The following is a 26,471-nucleotide window of genomic DNA, read 5'->3' as shown; positions in this document are numbered from 1 at the left end:
GTTGGATTCTCTTGTTGAGGTTACAATTTATTACTTGGTTTTGAATTCTTCATGCTTAACCTTTGTGAACACAAAGTATATGAGAATTGCCTTTAACGAATGTTAAATCTTTTTGAATTGCATGATTTGGCCGCCATGTGATTTGAACTCTTTTCTTTGATTAGGCTATTTCTTGATGGATGTTGTGCATTTATCTTAATGCATTGTGTTTCTTGATCATATGCATCCATATATTTTTGGCTTAAATGCTTTCTTTTATCCATGTCGCACATTGGGTCACTCACTTCATTCTAGTGATTTACCTCATTCCAACAATATGTGCTTCTTTACTTTTATATTTACTTTTCTTACTATCCTGCCTTCTATTTTCAGGATGAGTCATTATAAGCTAAAACGGAAGCGGGAAAAAGAACATGCAGCAATCGGTTGGTCTACCAGCTGAAGGTGGCAACCTGTGAAGTCGCGCGTACCCCTTTGCTCATCTTTGAATGCACCGAGGATGGTGTAAACTTTTAAGTGTGGAGAGGTCGTCCGACTGTAACACCCTACCATACAGAGTCTTATGCTTAAGTCATAATTCAGAGATGGCAAGGTATTACGACCTCTAAAACAAAAATTTAGTACGTATAGTAGTATGAATAATTGATTATAACTAGGAGCCTTTGTAGAAAAGGGGGTAAACAAAAACCGTAACTCGAACGTGCAACACTTCGATCGATAACGTAATGAGCAAAGGATAAGCTAGCGCAAGATCATAAATATATAAAGAGTATAAAAATGGGAATATCAAGGCTCAAAATCCAGCTGCGAAGATAACCGGTCCGAGCATAGCAATATATACATATAATAAAATAAGGAAAACCCCAAAGGAAACCCAAAGGGACACAAATACAGAAATCTATTCTCCAAAATCCCCTCTAGAAGGAGTCATCACAGTTTGTATTATTTAATGGAGATAAAAGTATCTAAACAAGATATATAAACCAAGACAGAGCCCCGAGAACAAAGATCTTCGCTAATACGGAAGTCTCCAGCATGCCTTAACGAGGAGCCTCGCGTTCTGCATCTAAAAACCACAAAATTCGCATGGGTGAGAACTAGAGGCCCCCAGCACGGTAACAGCTTCCACATATATAATACATAATAATAGAGGAAACCTGAAGGCAATCCTAGAACTTCCTCCAGATAATATCAAAGCTTATAAACAAACTAAACCGTAAGTGGCAACTGACTAAAGATCCTTCAGTCTAACTAATACTTCCCTTTCCGATTCCTTCAGACCTCCCAACCACCAGCAGGAGTATAATATAGCAAACACAGTTATATTAGACAAGAGATTTACAAATAGGAACAGATAAGGCATTTAGACAATTAGCAAGTAATATGCAGTCAAATAGGCAATCTCAAACAATTCATGTAGTATGCTTATGATGCATGCCTGTCCCTAGTGGCTGATGATATCATCTGTCGGTTATAGAGCCAACCCGACAAGTCCTGGTAGCTACCCATTGGACTGTCCCTCTGTCGCGCATCCCCAACTCGAGTTATACTCATCATAAACTTGATCATAATCATGATCCATATCCATCACCCTCACTGGTGAATATTTACGGGGGCGAGCTCATCCGGGCCTTTCACAGTGCCCGGCCACACTTACGGCATAGGGTCAAAAGAGCTTCGAGTCTCAACCTGGAGCACGTGGTGGCTAGCCACTGCTTCCTCCCAGGGAAACCCTCATCTCCGATGGTGGAAGTGCAAACATTCACAATTCATTCAACAGCATATATGCATTTATACTTAGCCATAATCATGGCTCCGCCGTAACACGGCAATAATCTAGCCATCTGGCTCATGGTTAAATCCATAACCAGCCAATTCATTAACAATTACGGCCCTTCGGCCCATGGCACAACAAGCACTTCCACCGCCATCCTCCGCATCTCACATAATCATCTTTGATCCTCAATGATCATTCATTTTTCCCCTTGTTTCACTCACAAGTTACCACATTCGCTAGCCCTTTTCTCATGCTAGGCATATCATAATGATTCAAGACATAAGTAGTGAGATCGGAGGCTTAGAAGTATGAAATTTGGCTTTTAAAACTCAAAAATCAACTTTGGGATGAAAACAGGGCCACGCATACGCGCACTCCACGCGCACGCGTGGATGGCCTTAAAACTCATCGACACGCAAGCGTCATACGCGCGAACGCGCGGATTGAAAATTAGCCAAACAATGCGCAAGCGTCAGCCACGCGTACGCGTGGGTGCTCTTGCGCCCCAGGCACAAAACTGGCACAACTCTGGCACAACTCTCGGAAAAATGGATGGGCATTTGGTGCAGTGCATCGACGCGCTCGCGCACACCACGCGCACGCGTAGATGGTGCTTTCTCGAAGAACGGCGCGTATGCGCCAAGTGCGCCTACGCGCAGGGGTCATTCTGCTAAAAATTTTCTAAGTTAAAAGCTGCAGAATTCACAAATTCGACCGCCAATCTTCCGACGGACATAACTTTCTCATTTTAAATTGTTTTTCACCCGTTCTTCGAACGGTATGGACATCCCGGATTCAATTTCAATTCTAAACAGATTTAGCACAAATCAGAGATCCGTAGTCCAAGTTATGTCCCGTCAAAGTATGCCCAAAAACCGTGTTTTCATACAAAACCCTAAAGTGCCATTTTCAAAACAAGCCACTTTCAACTCTTTTCAAAATCAATCAAAACATGCCAATTTCATCCCTTTTCTTTGAAATCAATCAAAATGTACCAAAATCAACATCAAGCCATCCTCAACTCACACATTGACATTTTACCAAATTTCCAAAAATCACCATCCAACCATTTTAACACTTCTCAATCAAATAGTTAAAGGACAAACACAATATCATGTCATACATCCTCTCTCATCCCAAATTCCAGTAATACCCTTTCCAATCAACCATCATTATACATAATCAACATCATACTCACCATCAATATGGTACCACCTACCAATTCAACCTTAATCATCCATTAAGCATATATCACAACATGCATTTCTCATATATCACACAATCAAGGCATCAATATTCATAATCACATATATGATCACATCATATATCTCAACCATTCAACAACATCAACAATTCAATGCCTATCTTAGGGCCTCTAGCCTAAGTATTTCTTACCACATTACATATTAGATACGGGAAACCGAAACCATACCTTAGCCGATTTCCCACGCTTAACCGGAGCACTTCCAAACCACTTGTCCACAAGCTCTCAAGGTATCAACACCTCCAAGAACAGATTTTATCACATAAAACCCTTTTCCAAGCTTTCCAAAATCACCAATCAAGCTCCAATATTCACATATACACAACCTAAGCCACAATCATCATATCCATACACAACATCTCAATACCCAAACATCATAGAACAACAAATTACACTAGGGTTGAGAATTTTACCACACCCAAGGTCCAAGGAGACAAGATTAACCTTCTCCTTCAAGAAAGTTGGGTCCTATAACATCAAAGAACCCAAAATCTCAACATTTCACCCATAAAACTCGAAAACAAAGGCTGGAATTTCGAAGAGCAAAATGTGTCTTACATCAAGATTGATTGTATGGGTTTTGTAGAGCTCTCCGCGGTGAACGCGTGGCCGTAAACGGTGCGGCAATCGGAGCTCTAGATCAAAAGTTATGGTGGTTTGAAGATCAAGTGAGAGATAGAACTTGAGAGAGTGTTCTTCCCTTCCTCTCCACCATTTCAGTGTGAATGAGAGTATTGTGAGGAGAGAGAGTGCTAAAAACTAGGGTTTTGGTTTAGTTTAGTTAGGCCAAGGGCCCATTTTGGGTCCGGTTGGATCGGTTTGGCCCGTTCGGTCCAATCTTGGTCCGTTTTCTATAAAATTGGTACCGAAATTCTCATCCCAATCTCCTCTATCATACTAAGCCATAAAAATAACATTTTTGGCTTTCTAGAATAAATTATCATTTATGGATTAATTAGCCGTTAATTAACCGGGTCTTACACCGACCAATCGACGTTTTTGGGTAACAAATTTCTAATCCCAACACTTTCGCATTTCATTTTTAGGTCTTTTAGAAGTTTTTGTTGCATTTTCTTATTTTTGCATATATATAATAAGCTTAGTCAAAATAATAAAATTTTTCAAGAAATTTATCTATAGGGTATCCCAATTGATTTGAGTAAAAATTTTTCATTGAACTTGCTGGAATTATATCTTGTGGAACATGTTTTGAGCTAGGAACACAAGCATGTGAGGTTTGAGCCTAATTATGTGGTTACATCCTACAACCACTTATTTTCCTTCTTGTGTGATCATTCTCTTTTTATGATTGTAATCTTTGATTTGTTTGATTCTTTATGTGCATTATTTTGTGTATACATGCAATTATATGATTGATGCCATTATTTCAAATAGCTCACTTACCGAAATAGCCTTACCTTTTATCTTCCATTATTAGCCAACTTTAAGCCTACTATTAACCCCTTTGTTCTTAATTTCAGCACATTACAAGCCTTTAAGCGAAAAATAATAAATGTCATTTACTTGGATCTTTGATTAGCTTAGACTAGTGAGTGTGTGTCATTCAAGTGTGGGAAAACTTGGGACATTAGTTGAGAAAAGGGTAGTTTTGTAATTTTGTTAAAAAACATTGGAAATTGGGTACATACTCATGTGTTAATTAAATGTAAAACCATATGTATTGATGCTCTTGTATATATATTTTAGTTTGAAAAGAAAAAAATAAAGAAAAAAATATATATATCAAAAGAAAAAAAATAGAAAAAGAAAGAAAAAGAAAAGAAATAAAAAAGGGGACAAAATGCCTCAAAGTGAAGTCCAATAATAATCAATGCATATGAGTTGTTATAAAAAAGAGAATGCATGAGTGTACGAAAAAGTGAAGAATGGGTAGTTAGGTTAGAATTTAAATTGTATAGGTTGCTATATAGGTTAGGTGGGAAGTTTAAGTTAATCAAAGATTCAAATTTCAAGTCCACTTGACCATATGCATCCTACCTTGACCCTAGCCCCATTACAACCTATGAATAAGTCCTCATAATAGATGTATGCATGCATGAAATAATTGTTGATTGTTAGATGAAAAATAAATCTTAGAAAGCATGATTAGGGGAGAATTGAGTGAATCAACCCTATACAGTAGAGTGACTAGAGCGGATACATATCCGGTGAGGGTTCGATTGCTCAATTACATGCTTTCACCTAGAATCATCACTTTTCTTGCAAGTTTGTAAAATCTTTTAATAACTCAATTTAATTGTGGGTTCGGCTTGGTTGTTAATACCTTTAGCCCTTATGTGCATATATGCTTTCTTGGAAGTTGATTTGTTTTGACCAAGTAGTTGAATTCATTTAGATAGTTGCATATAGAGATAGGTTGCATTTAGTTAGTTTGCATTTAATAATTGTTGATACCCTTTGTCTCTTTCTTGGTTTAGCATGAGGACATGCTCGGTTTAAGTGTGGGGAGATTTGATGCACCACTATTTTGTGGTATATTTTATGCTGAATTGAGTAGATTTTATCAACTTTTCTCACATTTATTCAATGAAATAGCATGGTTCCATGATTATCTCCTAATTTGTGCTTAAGAGTGAAAACATGCTTTTTAGGCCCTTAATTGGTTAATTTTAATTCACCTATAATTCCACTAGATGTCTTGATGTGTTTGTTAGTAAATTCAGGTTGAAAAGGCTAGGAATGGATCAAAGGAGTGAAGAGAAAAGCATGCAAAGTGGAGAACTCATGGAAAATCAAGGATTGGGAGTGCATTCATCGATGCACATGCGTCAATATGAAGTCGCATGGCGACGCGTACGAATGACATGACGTGTACGTGTGGAAAGTAAAATGTCAAGCGATGCGTACGCGTGACCCTAAGGAGTGGATTTTTGACGGTTTAGAATTCACAAATGAAATCTCGTTGCAATATAGTTTCTAAACCAACACTAATCCTTTCATACAAAAATTTGTTTGTCACAAGTACAAACCCCTAATAAAACTAATAACCGAAGTATTTAAACCTCGGGTAGTGTTCTTGTTATTGGCTATAGACATGTATATTTTGGGGTTTTGGATAAGAAACAAGAAAAGTAAATTGTAATGGAAATAAAATGACAAAAAGGTCTTGGCAAGGTTTGGTGGTCAAGGCTCTCTATCCTAATCACTAACCACAATATGATAATTGCAAGGATCAATCACATTAAGTCATCTTCTAACAAGTAGAAGAAAGTCAAGTGAGCTATATCAATCCAAGTCCATAGGTCCTAGCTATTCACTAATCGAATTAATGAGAGCTAGAGTCAATGGCTATCAACTATCAATTACTTGGACGACATTAGCAACTCAAGAATTCCTAAGTTACCTTCCCAAGCCAAGAACATAAAATTTTACTCTAACATCCTCTCAAGCATTTTGACAAACACTTGGAAGGTGTAAAAGAAAAGCATAGTAAATTGACAACAAGAATGAAATCCAACAACAATTATTGCAAAGAATTAACAACAACAATTAAAAAGAACATTATTGACATGAATTACCTCAAATTGAATTGAAAGAAAATAAAAGGAACAAGAATAGATCAACAACAAAGTATGGAAACAACATAGAGGAAATTACAACAAAAGAATAGAAGAACAAGATGTAACAACAAAGAATTGAAAGATGGAAGTAGATGAAAGAATGGATTAAACCCTAGATCTAAGATTATTGACCTAAACCTAATCCTAATCCTAGAGAGAAGAGAGAGCTGTGTGTAAGAATGATGAATGAGGCAAAGATACTTCTCCCCTTCAATCCTTGGTCCTTTTAAGTGTTTTGGCGGCAAAATTGGTTTAGATTGGGCCCCACAGCTTCTCAGAATTTGCTGGGCACGTTTTCACTTTAAAATCACGTGCCGGCACCGACGTGTACGCGTAAAGCACGCGTGCGCGTCCCTTGAGTTTTGCAATCCACGCGTGTGCGTACAGTCCGCGTGCGCGTCCATGAGCTCATCCAATTCTTTGGCCCTTCCATGTCTTCTCCACTTTGCATGCTTCCCTCTTCACTCCTTTGATCCATTCCTAGCCTTTTCAACCTGAAATCACTTAACAAACCAATCAAGGAATCTATTGGAATCAAAGGTGAATCAAAATTAGCTAATTCAAGGTCTAAAAAGCATGTTCTCACATTTAAACACAAATTAAGGAAGAATCACAAAACCATGCTATTTCATTAGATAAATGTGAGAAAATGTTGATAAAATGCTCTAAATTTAACACAAGATAAACCCTAAAAATGGGGCAATTAACAATCAACAATTATTCAATGCATGCATACAATTATCATGAGGTCTTTCTCAAAGGTTGTAATGGGGCTAGGGTCAAGATAAGGTCATATATGGTTAAGTGGACAAGAATGTGAACCTTTGATTAGCCTAGGCTTTTCCACCTAACCTATGATAACCTATACAATTAAGTTCTAACCTAACTACCCATTCTTCACTTTTTCACATACCCATGCATTTTCTTTTTATTTCATAACACTTATGCATTGATCCTTCTTGAACTTCACTTTGGGGCATTTTGTCCCCTTTTTATTTCTTTCTTTTCTTCTTTTCTTTCTTTCTTTTTCTATATTTTTCTTTTCTTTTTCATACAATTTTTTTTCTTTTTCTCTTGTTTTTCCCATTTTTGTTTCTTTCAAAACTATATACAAGAACATCAATGCATAGGGTTAACATTTGATTAATACGTGAGTATGCACCCAATTTCCAAATATAAAAATACAAAGCACCCTTTTATCCCCACCAATGTTCCTAAATCTCCCCAAACTTGAATAGTAAACACTCTCACTAGCCTAAGCTAATCAAAGATCCAAACAAGGGACTTTTATTGTTTCTCTATTTTTTCGCTTTAGGCTTGTAATGTGCTAAAATAAAGAATAATTGGGTTAAGTATAGGCTCAAAATTGGCTAACAATGGAGAGTAAAAGGTAGGCTATTTGGATAAGTGAGCTAATGAAATAATGGCCTCAATCATATAAATACATGATTATAAGGAATAATGTACATATAGAATTAAGCAAATCAAGGATCACAATCATAGAAGGAGAACAATTGCACACAAGAAGGAAAAATAAGTGGTTATAAGATGTAACCACATCATTAGGCTCAAATCTCACATGCTTGTGTTCTTAGCTCAAAACATGCTTCACAAAATATGTATAATTCAAGCAAGTTCCACAAAAATTTTCAATCAATTGGGGTGGTGCCCTATAGATAATTTCTTTTAGAAAATTTATTGTTTTAACTAAGCTTATCCTAAATGCAATGTTACGATTTAGAAATTTTAAAATTTCCTTAGTTTATCCCTTCTTTTTCCAAATCAAACCAAATTTCTTATGTAAAAAGGGTAAACTAAGCTCTAATAATCCACAATTTTCAAATCACAACCACAAACTAAAACAACTACATAAATCAAAGCAAATCTAACTAAAAGTATGAAATATCTACCAACTAAGGTGCAAAATGCAATAACAAATAAAAGTATCAAAATAACAAATATATACAATAATCCCAAAAGTGCAGTAAAAATAAAGTGCAAAGTACTAAAAATAACAAAATAAGTGATAAATGTCCGAACTCATCACCCAATACGGCAACTCCACCGACGGCAACGACGGTGACCTCCCCACACTTAGAATGGAGCATCGTCCTCGATGATACTGCTCGGGCTCGGGATGAAAGTCAACTGTCGTATTTGGCTGCTGGGGCTGAGGCTGTGGCTCCTCTGTGGTAGCCTATGTCTATAGTGGTGCTTCCTGCTGAGCTGGATCCTCCTTATGCTCCTCCTCCTCTAAAGAAGAAGGGTCGGGAATAGGGACAAATCAACGCCCAGTGTCACAAACATCTGATCCATTCTGTCAAGACGTTGTATGATGCAGCACTTGCTACGCTCCATGAAGTAGAACAGATGCTGTACTAAGAGATATGTCAGCTGTGATGCTGGTGGTAGTGGTGCTGCGGGTGCTGATGGGCCTACTGCGGCCGAGAAAGATGAAGCGCCAGGTGGTGGTGCTGCTCTGGCTCTAGCTCTGGAGCGGCGCCGGGATGGGGGTTTCTCATGCACCCATGTTCCCCACGGAATCACTTCCTCCTTTCCATGGTCGGGGGGTGGTGTCTCATCATCTGCTTCACATTGGGCGCTGGCTAGCTGAATCATCTCGGTGACCAAAGTGAAAAATGAAAGTATGCCACGGACATGTGCTCGCCACATGTATCTCCTGATCAACCGGGGCAAGTATACCTCCTTCCCCTCCATAACACATCCGATCAGGACGAGCATGTCCACCGGAATTTTAGTAAAATGGGTAGTCGGCATGACGTAATGGGCAAAGATCTGCTGCCACGTCTTGGCCTCCATCGAAAGATAAGTAAACAGCATCCCCTTGGGCTTCTTATTGTTAGCGTCCATCACCCAAGGGGCATCCGGGATGGCAATAACATCTCTCAGAGCATCATAATCAAAGGTCATACAATGTATAGCCACTTCTGCCTGCTCAATGGCATCTGTGCCACCGGCCCTAGGCAAACAGCGGAGTCTATCCTCAATGGCAGCCTCCGTAACCAATATCTGACTGCCTCGCAGGTAGACTGAATCAAGGGTGTGTCTGAAGAAGTTACAGTAAAATTCCTTGACCCATGATGAGTTCATCCTGCCTAGCTCTCTATCAATAAAGCCTAGGCCCATGTCCTGGCTAGTTTCTTCTCTATATTCAGATTCTTCTTTCGGTATGTCGGAAAGCGGAGCTCGCAGTATAGGTTAGGGAACCTATATGCCTCTTTATGCGGCAGCTGCTGGTTAGCTTTGTCCTCCTCATTAAGAGGGTTCTTGGCATAGTCATAGTAAGGAGAAAGAGTGGAGGCTTGAGATTTCTTGCGCTTTCTAGAGGTAACTTTGGCTTTTCCTCTATCGGCCATCCTGGAAAATAGATATACAGGATATAAACATTTAAGCCATGTAGAGAAAAACAAAGCAAGGCATTAAGCAAATACAGAAGGCAAGATGATTGACATATTCATGAAGTGAGTTAAAAAGAATGAAAACTTGGAATGCAAGCAACAAAAATCAAAATTCAATTAGAGACATAAACCAAGAATTCAAGCAATAGTTGCATACAATGCTTGTTTATTAAGCACAATAATTGTCATATCCAAAATAATGTGAAAGGGTTAATTTGAAATTAAAAAGAAAAGTTAGCAAGTTAATCAGGTTAGAAGTCAGAAAATTAGTTCAAACATTAGTGGTATGACGGTTATTGGCTTAATCAAGAAAAATTTGAAAAAGTATGGAAAACAAGCACACTCATAGTTATGAGGATGATGCAGTCATTGATGATGAAATATGAGATTGCATAAAGAGCATATAACAGAAAAGCAATTCATCAACAATGCACACGGTCACTAAGTTTTGTGACAATTGGTGTTGCGAAAATGAAAGTGCACTTTGTGTAACTAAAAGCGAGTTGAAAACCATGTTGAATTAAAAGTGTCACACAAGTGAAAGGCACCAAATATCACAAGTGAATGAGCCTTAATAAAAAAGGCATGGGTCTAGGTCAAATGACAAAATCATAGAGGTCTTGAAGCATATGAATAAAACCGGCACTAGTGAAAACGTAACAAGGTTCATGTTGACAGATCTAACCAAGGTCCTAATTGACATAGCAATTCATCGAAGAGTTCCTTGGTCCAGTCAATCATCAATTACACAAACGAGGGAACGGGAATGTAAATGGAAATGCTGGCCTATTTAGCATATGAATTGAACTTGGCATAGGCTAAAATGGGTTAAAAATCAAGAGATGCCAAATTCTTTCATAGCTGCATGTTAACACCAGGCAGTTTTCAAAAAAATTTGGACAGTAATCCAGTAGTAATTTGGACATTCTCGGATAGCAAATAGAAGCAAAAATCCCATATGAATCCAAAATTGCAACAAGCATGAAAAGAATAAGGACTGCATATGTTCAGGCAGCATCAAACACAATCACACAAGTAGAGTTCAACAAGGCAGCAGGTAAAAGTAGCATAGCAGTAACATGACTGTACAGAGCATCACCAATCAGCAACCAGGCAATTTACATTCAGAGAGTAAACAAGAATGGAGCAATTATCAGGCCTAAGATATTCTAACCACAACCTAACTACCTAACAGCATACATCTCTATCTAACCTAACAAGCAAAATTAAGTGAACTAAACTAACTAAAATTAACAACTAAAATTAACTATAGAGAAAGCAAAACAGAGGGGCAGTGAGGTAGGGGAACCTGAAGGGTGGTAGGATAAAAATGGAAATGGAAAGGTGAGAAGGCGAAGGACTGCAGTGCCGCTCAGGAGTGGTGGCGGCGTGGCTTGCGGCGGTGCAGAGAAGGCAGAGTCACGGAGCAGAGCCGGAGAATAGAGAGTAGCACAGGGCAGAGGCAAGGAGATTCAGCTTTTCCCTGTGGCAGCAATGGGACTGAGGGGGAAGGGTGGAAGAGAGTGGGTGGTTGTTTGATGAGGCTTCGTCGGCTACAATAGGCAGTCGCGGTGGCTGCTGGCGGAGGTCGATAGAAGAGGCGTTAAGATAGATAAGAGGAGAGACGGGGAAGAAAAGGTTGATTGAGAGAGAGAAGAGAAGATGAAAGAGAGGGAAGAGGAGATTACGGTGGCGGTTGGCGGTGATGGGTCGCCAGAAGGGTGGTTGACAGCGGTGGTATGAGGAAAAGGGAAGTGGAACGTTAGAGGGGGAGAACGAAATGAGGGATGCAATGTTAGGGTTCTCGTGTAGATGGGGGTTAGTGAGTTTGAATCCACGAGTGCGCGTCCTCTATGCGTCCGCGTGGATGGGTGACAAAGGGATGGACGCGGAGGCGTCAGGTGCGCTTAAGCGTGGATGATGGAGGTGTACGGCGAGGCATACGCGTACCATGCGCATCCACGTGGGTTGAGAATTGTGCCACACGCTTAATGAGCGTGCGAAAGTTGCGCAACTCTCGGGTATATGTATGGTATCTATGTGGACACATCGACGCGTACGCGTCATGTACGCGTACGCATGCATTCCCTTATGCCCCATGCTCAGTGTTCGCACGATGTTGGCCCAACTCTCCGGAATTATGTATGGACCTGTATTCCCTCATTGACGTGTGTGCGTACAGCGTGCGCACGCGTCCCTGCCCTCTTTTTTTTTCAAAAACACCAAAAACAGTTAAAAGTCTCCTTAACACTACCTAAAACTCAGAACTAACCAAAAATGCAAATATACAAAAATATTTTGGTTTGGAAACCAAATTATTAAAATAACTATATAAAGAGAGAAACTTCCTACAATGGCAACTCAAATCACTTATTAACAAATCGAATCTACAAGAGAGTGGAAAGAGTTTACCATGGTGGGGTGTCTCCTACCTAGCACTTTTAGTTTAAGTCCTTAAGTTGGACATTTGTGAGGCTCTTTGTCATGGTGGCTTGTGTTTGTACTCATCCTTGAATCTCCAAGGATCCTTGCTCCTCAAATAGTTGACAGAAATTCCAACCATCTTCACCAAGCTTGGGTGAAGTTCATCCCAAGATATGAGTTACCAAAGTTGGTCTTCCAAGTGTGATCCAGAATCCTATATCTTATTTTCGCACCCGTCTTCAAGTTGATTTTTATGATTCTTCCTTCCGGGTGGTTGACACGTAGAATTCTCTTTAGCAAGCCAAATCATCCTTCTAGACCCACACCGAGTAGCGTTCATCCAATCACGGTCCCTATGCTTTGAAAGTTCGACCTTAATGAGCCTAACATCACACTTCCAACCACCACATAACACCCTCTTACTCTTAAGTCTACAAAGAGCACTAAGTTGCCCATCCGTTTCAATCAACCCATATTCAAGTGAAAAAGTGAAGCGTAAGGGTAGAAATTTTACCCACTTGAATGTTGTGTTGGAGGGTGACTTGGAAAGGGAGACCTCCCCATACTTAGACAATGCGAGGTCTAGTCCCGTAGGCTCTTCCTTAATAATTTCCACCTCTTGACAACTTCTTTCAATTTCTTCTTGCTCGTCAACTTCTTCAACAAGGATATCAATATCACTTGGTTTGGAGTTGTCTTCAATAACGTCAATTTCACACCTAATGGGAGAGGATTCAATTTTGGATAGAAAATCATCGATGATTGAATCCATCTCTTGATCAACCTCTTCATATTCTTCAATTTTGACATATTCTGGAGGAGGTTGAGACTCCTATGGCGGTTTCACATCTCCTACATTTTCAACCATGTCTTCCTTTTCTTCAATAAGCGTAGGTTCCTCCAATTGTTCCAACACAAAATGCAATTCCTCCTTATCCACCGGATTTTCCAATCTCTTCTTCATGCGTTGCTCTTCTTTTGGTCCTTCACATGTGGTCACAGGAACACTTTGAGTATGCACTACCTTGGTCAAGTTAGTCACAAACTCTAGGGTGTTCCTTTGCATATCCACTTGTCCTTGAAGTAGCAAGGTAAGAGAATCATCTATTGGAGCTTGGAGTGGATAAGAGGGTTCATTATTTTAGAGAAATGGTTCATGGTAGGAAGGTGGTTCTACTTGGTAAGGATACATAAATGGTGAGTATTAAGGTGGCTCATGGTAGTAATCATGACAAGGTTGTGGTGGTTCTAAATTTTTTTGCTCATAATGATTACAAGGATATGGTATGGGTGATTGGTCATATGATGGATATGGATCATAGGAGGGTGTTCGATAAGGAAGGGCTTGTGAGTAAGGTTGAGGTTCATGTTGAGGATAGGATTCATAGGCATATGATGGTGATTGTTGATTGTCACAAAAAGAATTACCATGGCCATTGAATTGACAGGCATTACAATGGTGATTATACCTATACGAATTCGGAGGTCGTTGCCAATAGGAGTGACCAATTCCTTGCGGCTTGACGTTGGGATTTTTGCCAGTAAAGAATGTCATAAAAATAGTCGCGTTGTAGATATAGTCTCTAAACCGACAAAAATCCCTTCGTACAAACGTTTTGGTTGTCACAAGTAACAAACCCCTTTGAAATTGATAACCGAGTATTCAAACCTCGGGTCGTCTTCTCAAGGAATTGCAGGGAGGTATGTTCTTATTATTGGTTATGAGTTTGTAAATTGGGGGTTTGGAAGTAAGGAGGGAATATTGTAACGACCCAATTTTCAATATGTCTAGATCATACCAAAAACTGAGCGCTACCAATTTGTCTTCCTAATTATTATCTATTATTTATCAAATGAGCCTGATTCGTTGTTAAAAACGTAGTTAATTGGTGGGGTATTTTTTCTTTTGAAAATGTTTGGATTAATAGACAGAATCATTTACAATCAATTCACAAATAATAACAAATAAAATAGTTATAAACAACCACACATAAATACATCACAAGTAGTTGACAACATTCGGTGATTCAGCCTTTGTTAGCATATAGACTGTTAGTTAGAACACCCCTAGATATAGCTAAATAATATCTATATACATATATATACATACAACATCCCAGGTCCTGACCTATTCAAGAGGTCCCTAAGCTGGCACCTAGGCTAGCCTAGACTCTATACTCGCCTAGTCCCTATAAACTACTAAAGCGAGGGAAAGTACGTTCTAGGTCTTCAAAACTCAAGTCAAGTGGAACGTCATCAAAAGATAGAACATCATCTGCTACTCTTCTGCACGATCAGACTTTTCCACAGGACATCTCTCTGGTACCTCATGAAGTAGCCACACAATAGGAATCTCGTACACAGGATTTAGGTTAAAGTGCGCATACGAACGGGGTGCAGACGTTGGCTGGTCTCACAGTATATACATATAATCTGAGAACGATATTTACCCTAGACTCAGAAGACTGCCTAAAGTGGAATCCCTTTTTGCATACAATCGTCAGCAAACTACGGAAAGGAACTCTTACTTCCATCTGAAGGGGAAAGCGAGAGAGAAGCGGTAAGAACTGGGGAGTTCTTAGTAGGGCCGGGGTTATTAGTTACGTTCATTTATTTGGGGTCGATTAGTAGACGAATAACATAATATAGCGAAGCAGTAAATAGAAGATAAAGATAGAAAGAGAAAGTAGAGACAACAGAAAGCAGAACACAAACAAAAGAATACAAGAAAATAAAGCACAGAAATAGCATACAAGCAGACAAACATAAAGAAGTAGATCACACACAGAAAGGAATGCAAAATAGAATAATGCGCAGACAAGAATGATGCATGTCTTGCCCTAGTACAAGCCATGAGCTCATGTGTCGGTTGGCTGATGCGCATAAACTAGTTATGCCACGATTTAGGAAATTGCACGATCGGCAAAATTCCTTCCGGCAAGTGCACCGGTTATCGTCAAGTAAAAACTCACAATAGAGTGAGGTCGAATCCCACAAGGATTAGTTGAATGAGCAATTTGGATTAGAAGTGTGTCTAGTTGAGCGGAATCAAGAATTAGATGAGAATTGCGGAATGTAAAATTGGCGGGAAACGTAAATGACAAGAAATTGAAATGGCGGAATCTTAAATTGCATGAATTAAAGAGCAGAAGCTAAATTGCTGAAATTAAAAGGGAATGGGGGTGATTGCATGAATTGAGTTGCAGAATGTAAAGAGAAAGTGGAAATCAGAAATGGGGAATTCATTGGGTGTTAGGAGATATTGAGATCTCCGAATCAAAACATTTTTATTCCTCCCTCAACCAATGCATTCATTGAATTTTGCTTGGCAATCTTATATGATTGGATCCCAATCCCTTGGCTCACCAATTCTCTCTAAAAACGAACAAATTCCCAATCCCTTGGTTTAAATGTTCATAAGAAGAGATGATGCTCGATCACTGATTATACCACACAGTTTCATGAACCACAATTTGGTAGGATTACATGTCACAATATCCATCCAAACCCCAATCCAATTCACTGTGAGAAAGCTTCTCTAGCATGAATCCTCCATTCCTTTCCCAAGGTTCCGAAGGATTCCAATTATGGGTAGTTTCTTTCCCAAGACAACTACCCAATGGAATTAGATCGAGAAGCTTTCTAACAAAATTCAAGAGAAAAGATTGAAGAAGAAGATAAAACTATTATTGATTCATTGAATTACAATAGAGCTCCCTAACCCAATGAAAGGGGTTTAGTGAGTCATAGCTCTGAATTCAATTACAAAGGTATGAAAACTAGCAAAATGAAAAGGTAAAAATAAAAAATCCCTCCTAACTTAAATTCTATCCTATTTATACACTTTCTATATTGAGCTTCTGTTGTGTTTCTTGGGCTTTGAGGCCTCTCCCTGCTTTCCTTTGGCTTTGGGTTTATGATCCATAATCCTGATGAGGCTGTGATCCAATTCTGTAACATTCATTGAGCAAACTTAGTGATAAACAAGTAATGACACAAGACTCAACAAATTAAAGCTCCAGACTCATCAATTCTTCAGGCCCAATTCCATAAACCATGATATTCAATTGGGTTTCATACCAGAGTAAGTTTAAGTTAATGTTTGTGCTCAAAAGCTAACTTAAACTGCAATATTTTTGGCCCAGAAACCTTTTCCAATAGTGGCGTTTAAGTTGCAGTTTAAGCTTAAACTGCAGCTTAAACGCCAGACACTTCCAGTGATGCCTTTTGTGGAAGCACGTTTAAGCTTCAGTTTAAGGTTAAACTGAAGCTTAAACGTGGAAATGGAAGAAGGCATCCCTGGAGGGTAACGAAGTCGAACACGTTTAAGCTTCAGTTTAAGGTTAAACTGAAGCTTAAACGTGGAGATAGGAAAGGCAGCCCTGGAGGTCGAACACGTTTAAGCTCCAGTTTAAGGTTAAACTGGAGCTTAAACGTGGGAATAGAGAAAGCCATCCTGGAGGTCGAACACGTTTAAGCTCCAGTTTAAGGTTAAACTGGAGCTTAAACGTGGAAGCGGAGAAAGGTAGCCCTGGAGGTGTCGAACACGTTTAAGCTCCAGTTTAAGGTTAAACTGGAGCTTAAACGTGGAAGCGGAGAAAGCAACCCCTGGAGGTCGAACACGTTTAAGCTCCAGTTTAAGGTTAAACTGGAGCTTAAACGTGGAAATGGAGAGAGCAACCCTGGAGGAGAAAACTTGGTCGAACACGTTTAAGCTCCAGTTTAAGGTTAAACTGGAGCTTAAACGTGGAATTGGCTCCCTGGTGCATTTCCCATTTCTGGCGTTTAACTTCCAGTTTAAGGTTAAACTGGAGGTTAAACGCCACTTTCACCCTTTCCTCAGCTTTTATGATTTTGGCCGTTTAAGTTCCAGTTTAAGCTTAAACTGGAACTTAAACTCCACATGTGATATTCAAGCTTCCTTTATTGATTTTTGTTGCTTCCTTGCCTAGCCTCTTCTTTCCTGAAATTATCCAAACAACTGCATCAAAGTCTTGCAAATTTTCATGAGAATCTTCCATTCATAGCATTCAAGTAATATAACTAAAAACTCATGAAATTTGCATAAAAATCATACTGTTTGGATGGTTCATTGCTTTGTTATTCATTTAACCATTCTTGGTTACTTTAAGCTCAAGAAAGTGCATAAAACAACTAAAACTAACAGAAAAATGCTAGTGAAACTAGCCTAAGATGCCTTGGCATCACAACACCAAACTTAATACTTGCTTGTCCCTAAGCAAGTCCTGAGTTACTTGAGAAGAAAGTATGAAACAGAAAGCAATTACATTGGCTATATTAGTAAGCACTTGAAGTTCATCAGAAGGGTTTTATGCAGAAAGTTGCAGCATCACTTTTTCATTCTTATCAGGTAAGATTATCACTTTTTCATTGCATCCATCAAACACTGCTATGGCCCCTTGTTATTCTTATGTCCTTGGCACTTTTCTCTTCTTTGTTTTTCTTTTTCTTAGAGCTCATTTGCTCCTTGTTTGCTCAGTGTCATGTGTTGCACAAGCCTTTGGCATTTTCTTTTTCTTATCAGTGCACTACACATATCCACTACAGGCATTTTAGTTCACATTTCTTCTTGAGACATTGGTGCCCAGCACCTCTTTGTGTGACTAAATGTTTTGTATTTAGGTTGCTCTTGATAATGGACTTTTGGTTGATAATCCCGGGTTAGTTAACCCAAGTTACCAAGTGTTGAAACACTCCTCAGAACCTATTAATCCAAGCATATCCTTAATACATAAACACCACAGGCATTTGTCTCAGAAGTTCAAACCATTGGTGCCTAGCTTATTTTCTCAATTTTTTTTGCTTTTTTTTTTGGTTGCCCTTTTTCAGTGGCTTTTTCTTCTTCTTTTTCTTTCTTTTTCATGGCCAAAGACATTTATTCATCAAGATCCATAGACAGTTTTCAAATTCTACACAAAAAATGATAATTCTACACTCAATTTCCAGTGATCTGACTAAACAATCAAGCATGCATACCACCACTTAATTCTACTTGATTTGTCACTAATTGAGCCAAGTTACTTTTGTTCAAACTTTTCTTTTATTTTTGGAAACAGAACAAGCATGGCAAGCATACATTTAAGCAAGTGAAGTTTATCCAGACACTTAGACTATCACTTATTTGGAAATTAAACAAACAGATAAACAAAAACTGCAATGACTCAAACTTAAAGCAGGGGTGCATGCAAACTTCCAATATCAGCAATTCAAAGTACAAGCAATTAAGTGACAATACAACCTTTTAGCATCTTCTTTGTTGTTCATCATCCTTCCTAGCCTTGGTGTTCTCTTTGATGATGATGTATATTCATTCCATGAGATTGATTGTCTTCCTGCAAAGCTATTAGAAGTTGCTTGTTCCCCAAGCACTTTGAGAATTGGTTAGCATGCATGTATGTTTGTAGGCCTCTGAACTTAGATTGGTGTGTGAACACCAAACTTAGTTCCTTGCCATATGCAGCAATTTGGATCATATGCAGAAAACCTCATGTGCTTTTATTAAGAAAATAACTATGAACTAGAAAAAGAAACTATGAACTAGAAATTAAACTATTGTTTAAGTAGTTTCCCTGATTGGTTGGAGCTAGTGACTAGTCATGCTGAGGTAGAAATGTGCTTTTAATGAAGTTTTTGGTGGAACACCAAACTTAGAATCTCACATTCACCCTTGAATTGTTTTGGTGTGCAACACCAAACTTAGCTCCTTGCAATACAGATAAATCTACTTAACTCTTTTATTGAAATAACTAGAAAAGAAAAACTACCTTTGGTTGGGTTGCCTCCCAACAAACGCTCGTTTACTGTCATTAGCTTGACATGCTGTTCCTGACTTTCTTCCTCTTCCTCCAGTTTGTTAAGAGGAATGACTTCAAGTGGATAAAGGAGCTAGTTAGTGCCCCTTGTTGTGAATGCCTCTTTCCAGCAAGCTTTCCCTTGTGATTGGCTTGAGTGAACTTGCTTGTTGGCTCAGGAGTTGGATTGTTCTTCGACCTTCTCTTCTTCATGGATATGGTCCTTTGTTTCTCGGTCACAATCCTCATTTTGGTGCTTGTTTCTACTGCCTTCACATCCTTGATCTCAGAACTTGGTTGTTGTTGGACAGTTGGAGTATCCTGTTCATCAAAAGCTTCCTGAATTTGTGGTTCAATGAACCCTTCCTCTTTGCAACTCTCTGTTTCATTGGAGTGTGATCTCCCTTGATTGACTTTCTCCCTTTCTTGTTCTTCTGATTCCTCCCTTGGGTTTGCCATGGTATCACTAGAAGAATTGTGGGTAGGGATTTGCTTTGATAGATATCCAATTTGTGCTTCTAGCTTTTGAATGGCAGCACCTTGATTTTGTAAGTTGGATATCACTTCTTCCTTAAAGCCTTTCAAATCAGCCACATCTCTGCCCATAGTTGCAAGCATTCCTTCTATCCTGGTTAACTGATCATGAAGTGATTGGTTCGGATTGGGTTGATGAGGTTGATTATCTTGGCTGTGATATGGTGGCTGGGAGTATGTGTTTTGTGTGGGCCGATAGAGTCTTTGGTTGGAGTGTTGGTAGTGGTATGACTCTTGTGTGTAGTGGAATGAGTCTTGTGGATAGTGAAATGATTTGTATGAATTTGAGAAGGAATTTTGTGCTGAGAAATGCTCAAGTGATGAAGAATTTGGATATGTAAAACTGGGAGGTGAGGTTGGATAATTCAGAGGTGATGGCTCTTGATGAATGGGGTGTGAATAAGTGAAATCTCTTTGGTTTTGATCTTCCCAGCCACAACTTGAGTAGTGATCAAATTTACCAAAACATGGACCATTTTGTGGCTCTGGGAAGTACCCCGTTTCCTGTTCCTGATACTCCCACCCACCATGAGCATAATAACATGAATCATTCTGTGGTGGTGGAGAGTTTCTCATGAATTTTGATTGACCAAAAGATGATGGATACTCCTTTCTTTTTTGCAATGTGCTCAGTCTCAAACAATACTCATCCAAAGGTAGTGGAAATTCCATAGTGAGGCAATATCACAAACAGCTAGTGGTTAGTATGCTAACAAGTGAATAAGCAAAGAAAACAAATTAAAATTTGCAGAAATTAGCAGTAATAAACTGAAACAAAAACTATTAACAAAAGAAAAGAAAAATTGCTCAATCTAGTTAACTTCCAATTTGAGAATTGTCAATCGAAAACCAATCCCCGGCAACGGCGCCATAAACTTGATGCGCATAAACTAGTTATGCCACGATTTAGGAAATTGCACGATCGGCAAAATTCCTTCCGGCAAGTGCACCGGTTATCGTCAAGTAAAAACTCACAATAGAGTGAGGTCGAATCCCACAAGGATTGGTTGAATGAGCAATTCGGATTAGAAGTGTGTCTAGTTGAGCGGAATCAAGAATTAGATGAGAATTGCGGAATGTAAAATTGGCGGGAAACGTAAATGACAAGAAATTGAAATGGTGGAATCTTAAATTGCATGAATTAAAGAGCAGAAGCTAAATTGCTGAAATTAAAAGGGAATAGGGGTGATTGCATGAATTGAGTTGCAGAATGTAAAGAGAAAGTGGAAATCAGAAATGGGGAATTCATTGGGTGTTAGGAGATATTGAGATCTCCGAATCAAAACATTTTTATTCCTCCCTCAACCAATGCATTCATTGAATTTTGCTTGGCAATCTTATATGATTGGATCCCAATCCCTTGGCTCACCAATTCTCTCTAAAAACGAACAAATTCCCAATCCCTTGGTTTAAATGTTCATAAGAAGAGATGATGCTCGATCACTGATTATACCACACAGTTTCATGAACCACAATTTGGTAGGATTACATGTCACAATATCCATCCAAACCCCAATCCAATTCACTGTGAGAAAGCTTCTCTAGCATGAATCCTCCATTCCTTTCCCAAGGTTCCGAAGGATTCCAATTATGGGTAGTTTCTTTCCCAAGACAACTACCCAATGGAATTAGATCGAGAAGCTTTCTAACAAAATTCAAGAGAAAAGATTGAAGAAGAAGATAAAACTATTATTGATTCATTGAATTACAATAGAGCTCCCTAACCCAATGAAAGGGGTTTAGTGAGTCATAGCTTTGAATTCAATTACAAAGGTATGAAAACTAGCAAAATGAAAAGGTAAAAATAAAAAATCCCTCCTAACTTAAATTCTATCCTATTTATACACTTTCTATATTGAGCTTCTGTTGTGTTTCTTGGGCTTTGAGGCCTCTCCCTGCTTTCCTTTTGCTTTGGGTTTATGATCCATAATCCTGATGAGGCTGTGATCCAATTCTGTAACATTTATTGAGCAAACTTAGTGATAAACAAGTAATGACACAAGACTCAACAAATTAAAGCTCCAGACTCATCAATTCTTCAGACCCAATTCCATAAACCATGATATTCAATTGGGTTTCATACCAGTGTAAGTTTAAGTTAATGTTTGTGCTCAAAAGCTAACTTAAACTGCAATATTTTTGGCCCAGAAACCTTTTCCAATAGTGGCGTTTAAGTTGCAGTTTAAGCTTAAACTGCAGCTTAAACGCCAGACACTTCCAGTGATGCCTTTTGTGGAAGCACGTTTAAGCTTCAGTTTAAGGTTAAACTGAAGCTTAAACGTGGAAATGGAAGAAGGCAGCCCTGGAAGGTAACGTAGTCGAACACGTTTAAGCTTCAGTTTAAGGTTAAACTGAAGCTTAAACGTGGAGATAGGAAAGGCAGCCCTGGAGGTCGAACACGTTTAAGCTCCAGTTTAAGGTTAAACTGGAGCTTAAACGTGGGAATAGAGAAAGCCATCCTGGAGGTCAAACACGTTTAAGCTCCAGTTTAAGGTTAAACTGGAGCTTAAACGTGGAAGCGGAGAAAGGTAGCCCTGGAGGTGTCGAACACGTTTAAGCTCCAGTTTAAGGTTAAACTGGAGCTTAAACGTGGAAGCGGAGAAAGCAACCCCTGGAGGTCGAACACGTTTAAGCTCCAGTTTAAGGTTAAACTGGAGCTTAAACGTGGAAATGGAGAGAGCAACCCTGGAGGAGAAAACTTGGTCGAACACGTTTAAGCTCCAGTTTAAGGTTAAACTGGAGCTTAAACGTGGAATTGGCTCCCTGGTGCATTTCCCATTTCTGGCGTTTAACTTCCAGTTTAAGGTTAAACTGGAGGTTAAACGCCACTTTCACCCTTTCCTCAGCTTTTATGATTTTGGCCGTTTAAGTTCCAGTTTAAGCTTAAACTGGAACTTAAACTCCACATGTGATATTCAAGCTTCCTTTATTGATTTTTGTTGCTTCCTTGCCTAGCCTCTTCTTTCCTGAAATTATCCAAACAACTGCATCAAAGTCTTGCAAATTTTCATGAGAATCTTCCATTCATAGCATTCAAGTAATATAACTAAAAACTCATGAAATTTGCATAAAAATCATACTGTTTGGATGGTTCATTGCTTTGTTATTCATTTAACCATTCTTGGTTACTTTAAGCTCAAGAAAGTGCATAAAACAACTAAAACTAACAGAAAAATGCTAGTGAAACTAGCCTAAGATGCCTTGGCATCATTGGCTGCCCGCAATCCCGACATTTATCCGGTCATGAGTAATCCCAATTTCCCGAATACGATTTTCCGTTCCTAAATAAATGCGCATATAATAATAGCCGCTCATTTGAGACAGCCTCTGCTTACTGCAGGAAAATATATATATACTCTGCTCTGCTCTGGGGAAGCGGAAAATAGCTGTAGGTAACTTAGTTTCCCTACAGAAGCTCTGGGTTGCATTAAGTAACTAATATATATTAAATATAGCTCTGGGTTGCATCAAGCAACTAATATATATATAAATATAGCTCTGGGTTGCATCAAGCAACTAATATATATATAAATATAGCTCTGGGTTGCATTAAGCAACTAATATATATATATATATATATAGCTCTTTATATTATATTACTCTTCTCTTTATATCTCTTTACTCTGTTCTGATTTCTCTTTTCTCTGTATCTCTTTACTCTGTTTTAATTACTCTGTTCTCTGTATCTCTTTTCTCTTCTCTGATTACTCTTTTCATCTGTATCTATATTACTCTTTTTCTCTTTATCTCTTTACTTTACTATGGTTACTCTGTTTTCTGTGTTTTCTCTACTCTGCTTAACGTATGTATTTAACGTTTATGTAAATTTCGGTATGAATAGTTCGCCTGTCCCAAGTATAGGTTCATTAAGTCTATACTGAAACAGTTTAACTTTTCATATAATACCTAACCCTAGTCGCAACTCAAGGACTAACTATGTTGCCCTAGTTCGTTCACTAATTTCTGTCTGTTTTTCTGTTATTAAAACCTTACAGATTTTTCTTTAGTTTTTATCTTTTCCTCAACTTTTTATCTTTTATTTATCTTTGCCTCACTAATATGTTCTTACCACTCCCTAAGTATTTTATGAGGGTAATTATGAGATTCTGCGCTTAAAGTTGTCTTTCTAAAGCTTTTACAGAAAACTGCCTTTTCCGCATTATTTTATTATTTTTATTAAAAAATTATTTTTAATTAAATATTATTATTTAATATTTTATTATTATTTATTATTTTATCATTAAATTTTTGAAAATTACCCCAATTTAACTTTTAACCTTTACAATTCACTTTTTACCACCCATAACTTTTAATATTTCTACTTTTACCACCCTAACTTTCAGAAATTACCAAATAACCCCTCAAACACCAAAATAATTACTTCCTTGCCCTTTCTAAGATCTAAAAGGTGTTCTTCATTGTTCTTCACCACACTCAAAGTGTTCTTCGTGTTCTTCATAAATTCTTCAGATTCTTTCTCTGTTTTTACCCGTTTTTCAATCTTTTCAGCAACCGATTTTTACCATAATTCAAAATAAATTTACAGCCACTAAAACCCCATCTTTTCTACATTATTTTAACACAAATAGAACCCCAATTTAAGGTCTAGGGTTCGTTTTTCCAGCATCCATGAAGAACACAAATTCAAATTTGAATATCATCAAATTTCATCAAAATTTTACCAAAGTTTCAACCAGAATCACTCATATAAACAATCAATTTCAAGCATAACCAAACCATATCATAATCACACAATTCAAACACAATCAATCAAGATTAATTTTACCAAACCCTGCCTGGTTTTGCTGCTCCTAATTCGGTTAAACTTTCAGGTGGTCCTTAAGCACTTTTTCCTCCTAAATCACATCAAGAACAACTTTAAATCCAAAAACTCTCAACTGAACAAATCTCACTCAGTATGTTAGGAAGAGATATCTCACCTTAGAATTGCTGGAAATTCACGTTTCTTGGCCCTCAAGTCAAGTTAAGCATGATTCCTAAGGAAGAACATCAAGAAAACACATGTTTTGCATGGTTTTCCTTGAAAACCGAATTCAAATGGGAGAGAGACAGCCATATCACCTTATTTCCATCCTTGATAAGTTACATGGTTATGTAGAGGAAGAAAAGAGGATCATTTTGGTGAAAACAGAGTTTTGATTTGAGTTTTAGTTCAGAAGAAATCAAGCTTTGAAGATTAAGTGTTCATGAAAGTTTCTCTCTTTTCTCTCTTGTTATTTTCGGCCAAAATGATGAAATGAGACTGCCTTGGAGGTCTTGGGGGTGTAAGGTGAGTTGTGATTGGTTGGCTTGGAGGTGGATTAAAATAATATTAAAATATCTCTGGTGTACAACTACTAAAACTAGGTGTACCGGAACACTCGTAAAAACATCTCTAAAAATTATTTTTTGAGCTATTAGCATAAATGACACTAGTAACATATTTATTATGAGAATAGAACATGTATAATGAGGCCTTAGCATTGCTAAATTCATCAGAGAGTGCTGGTACTAAGCTGCACCAGTAAACCGTAAACCCGGTTAAACCGATTTTCTGTTTTTAACAAAAACAGACCAGGTAACCTTATAATTTCATTCAAGCATTTTCTAATACTAATATAATGATAATATTATACTATTATCTATCTCCTCTCATGAATCGAGTCCGGTTCGTCAAACAGAGACTATTTACGAAAATCAGAATCAAAACTGCCAACCGATACGGTTCAAAAACTAGGTTCTTCGCGATTGCATTATCGAGCTTGCCTCAAAGGAGGTTCTAGCTTAAGGATGAAATAATGTTAATGAGGATTGAGATACTTGATGATATAGCAGAGGTGTTCCCTTTACTAATCTTCTGGAGAAATCCGTACTTTTAGAAAAGATCTCATGTACTCGAAAATCAGGGTTGTTACATTCTACCCTCCTAAAAGAAAATTTTGCCCTCAAAATTTCAGTTACCTAGGAATAAATGCGGGTAATCAACTTTCATCTTATCTTCCAGTTCCCAAGTGTGCTCTTCCTCTCCTCTTAGTTCCCATGCTACTTTGACTAAGCGAATAGTCTTGCCTTTTAGCTGCTTATCACTTCTTTCTATGATTTGAACCGGTGATGCTTGATATGTCAAATCATTTCATAACTGTACTGTCTCTGGTTGTAAAACATGACTCTTGTCGGGAATATATTTCTTAAGTTGCGAGACATGAAAAACATCATGAATGTTTGATAAATAAGGAGGAAGGACTATTTGATAAACTACTAGACCGACTCTTTTAAGTATTTGGAAAGGTTCTATGTATCGTGGGTTAAGCTTTTTAGTCTTAAGGGCTCTACCTATTCCAGTAATCGAGGTTACTTCTAGAAAGACACGGTTTCCGTCACTAAACTCTAAGGGTCTACGTCTATTATCGGCATAGCTCTTTTGACGGCTTTGTGCTGTCTGGATCTTCCGACGAATCTCCTTTATCTTCTCAGTAGTTTCTTACACTAATTCTGGACCTAAGACACTAGCTTGTCCATCGTCATTCCAACACAATGGTGTCCGACATCTTCTTCCATAGAGAGCTTCATATGGTGCCATCCCGATACTTTATTGGAAACTGTTGTTGTAGACGAATTTGACCAAAAGCAAATACTTATCCCAGCTGCTTTGGTTGTCTA

The sequence above is a fragment of the Arachis hypogaea genome, chromosome 15 (genome assembly GCF_003086295.3).
Source record: "Arachis hypogaea cultivar Tifrunner chromosome 15, arahy.Tifrunner.gnm2.J5K5, whole genome shotgun sequence".
NCBI lineage: Eukaryota > Viridiplantae > Streptophyta > Magnoliopsida > Fabales > Fabaceae > Arachis > Arachis hypogaea.
Note: the sequence above shows the minus strand (reverse complement) of the source record.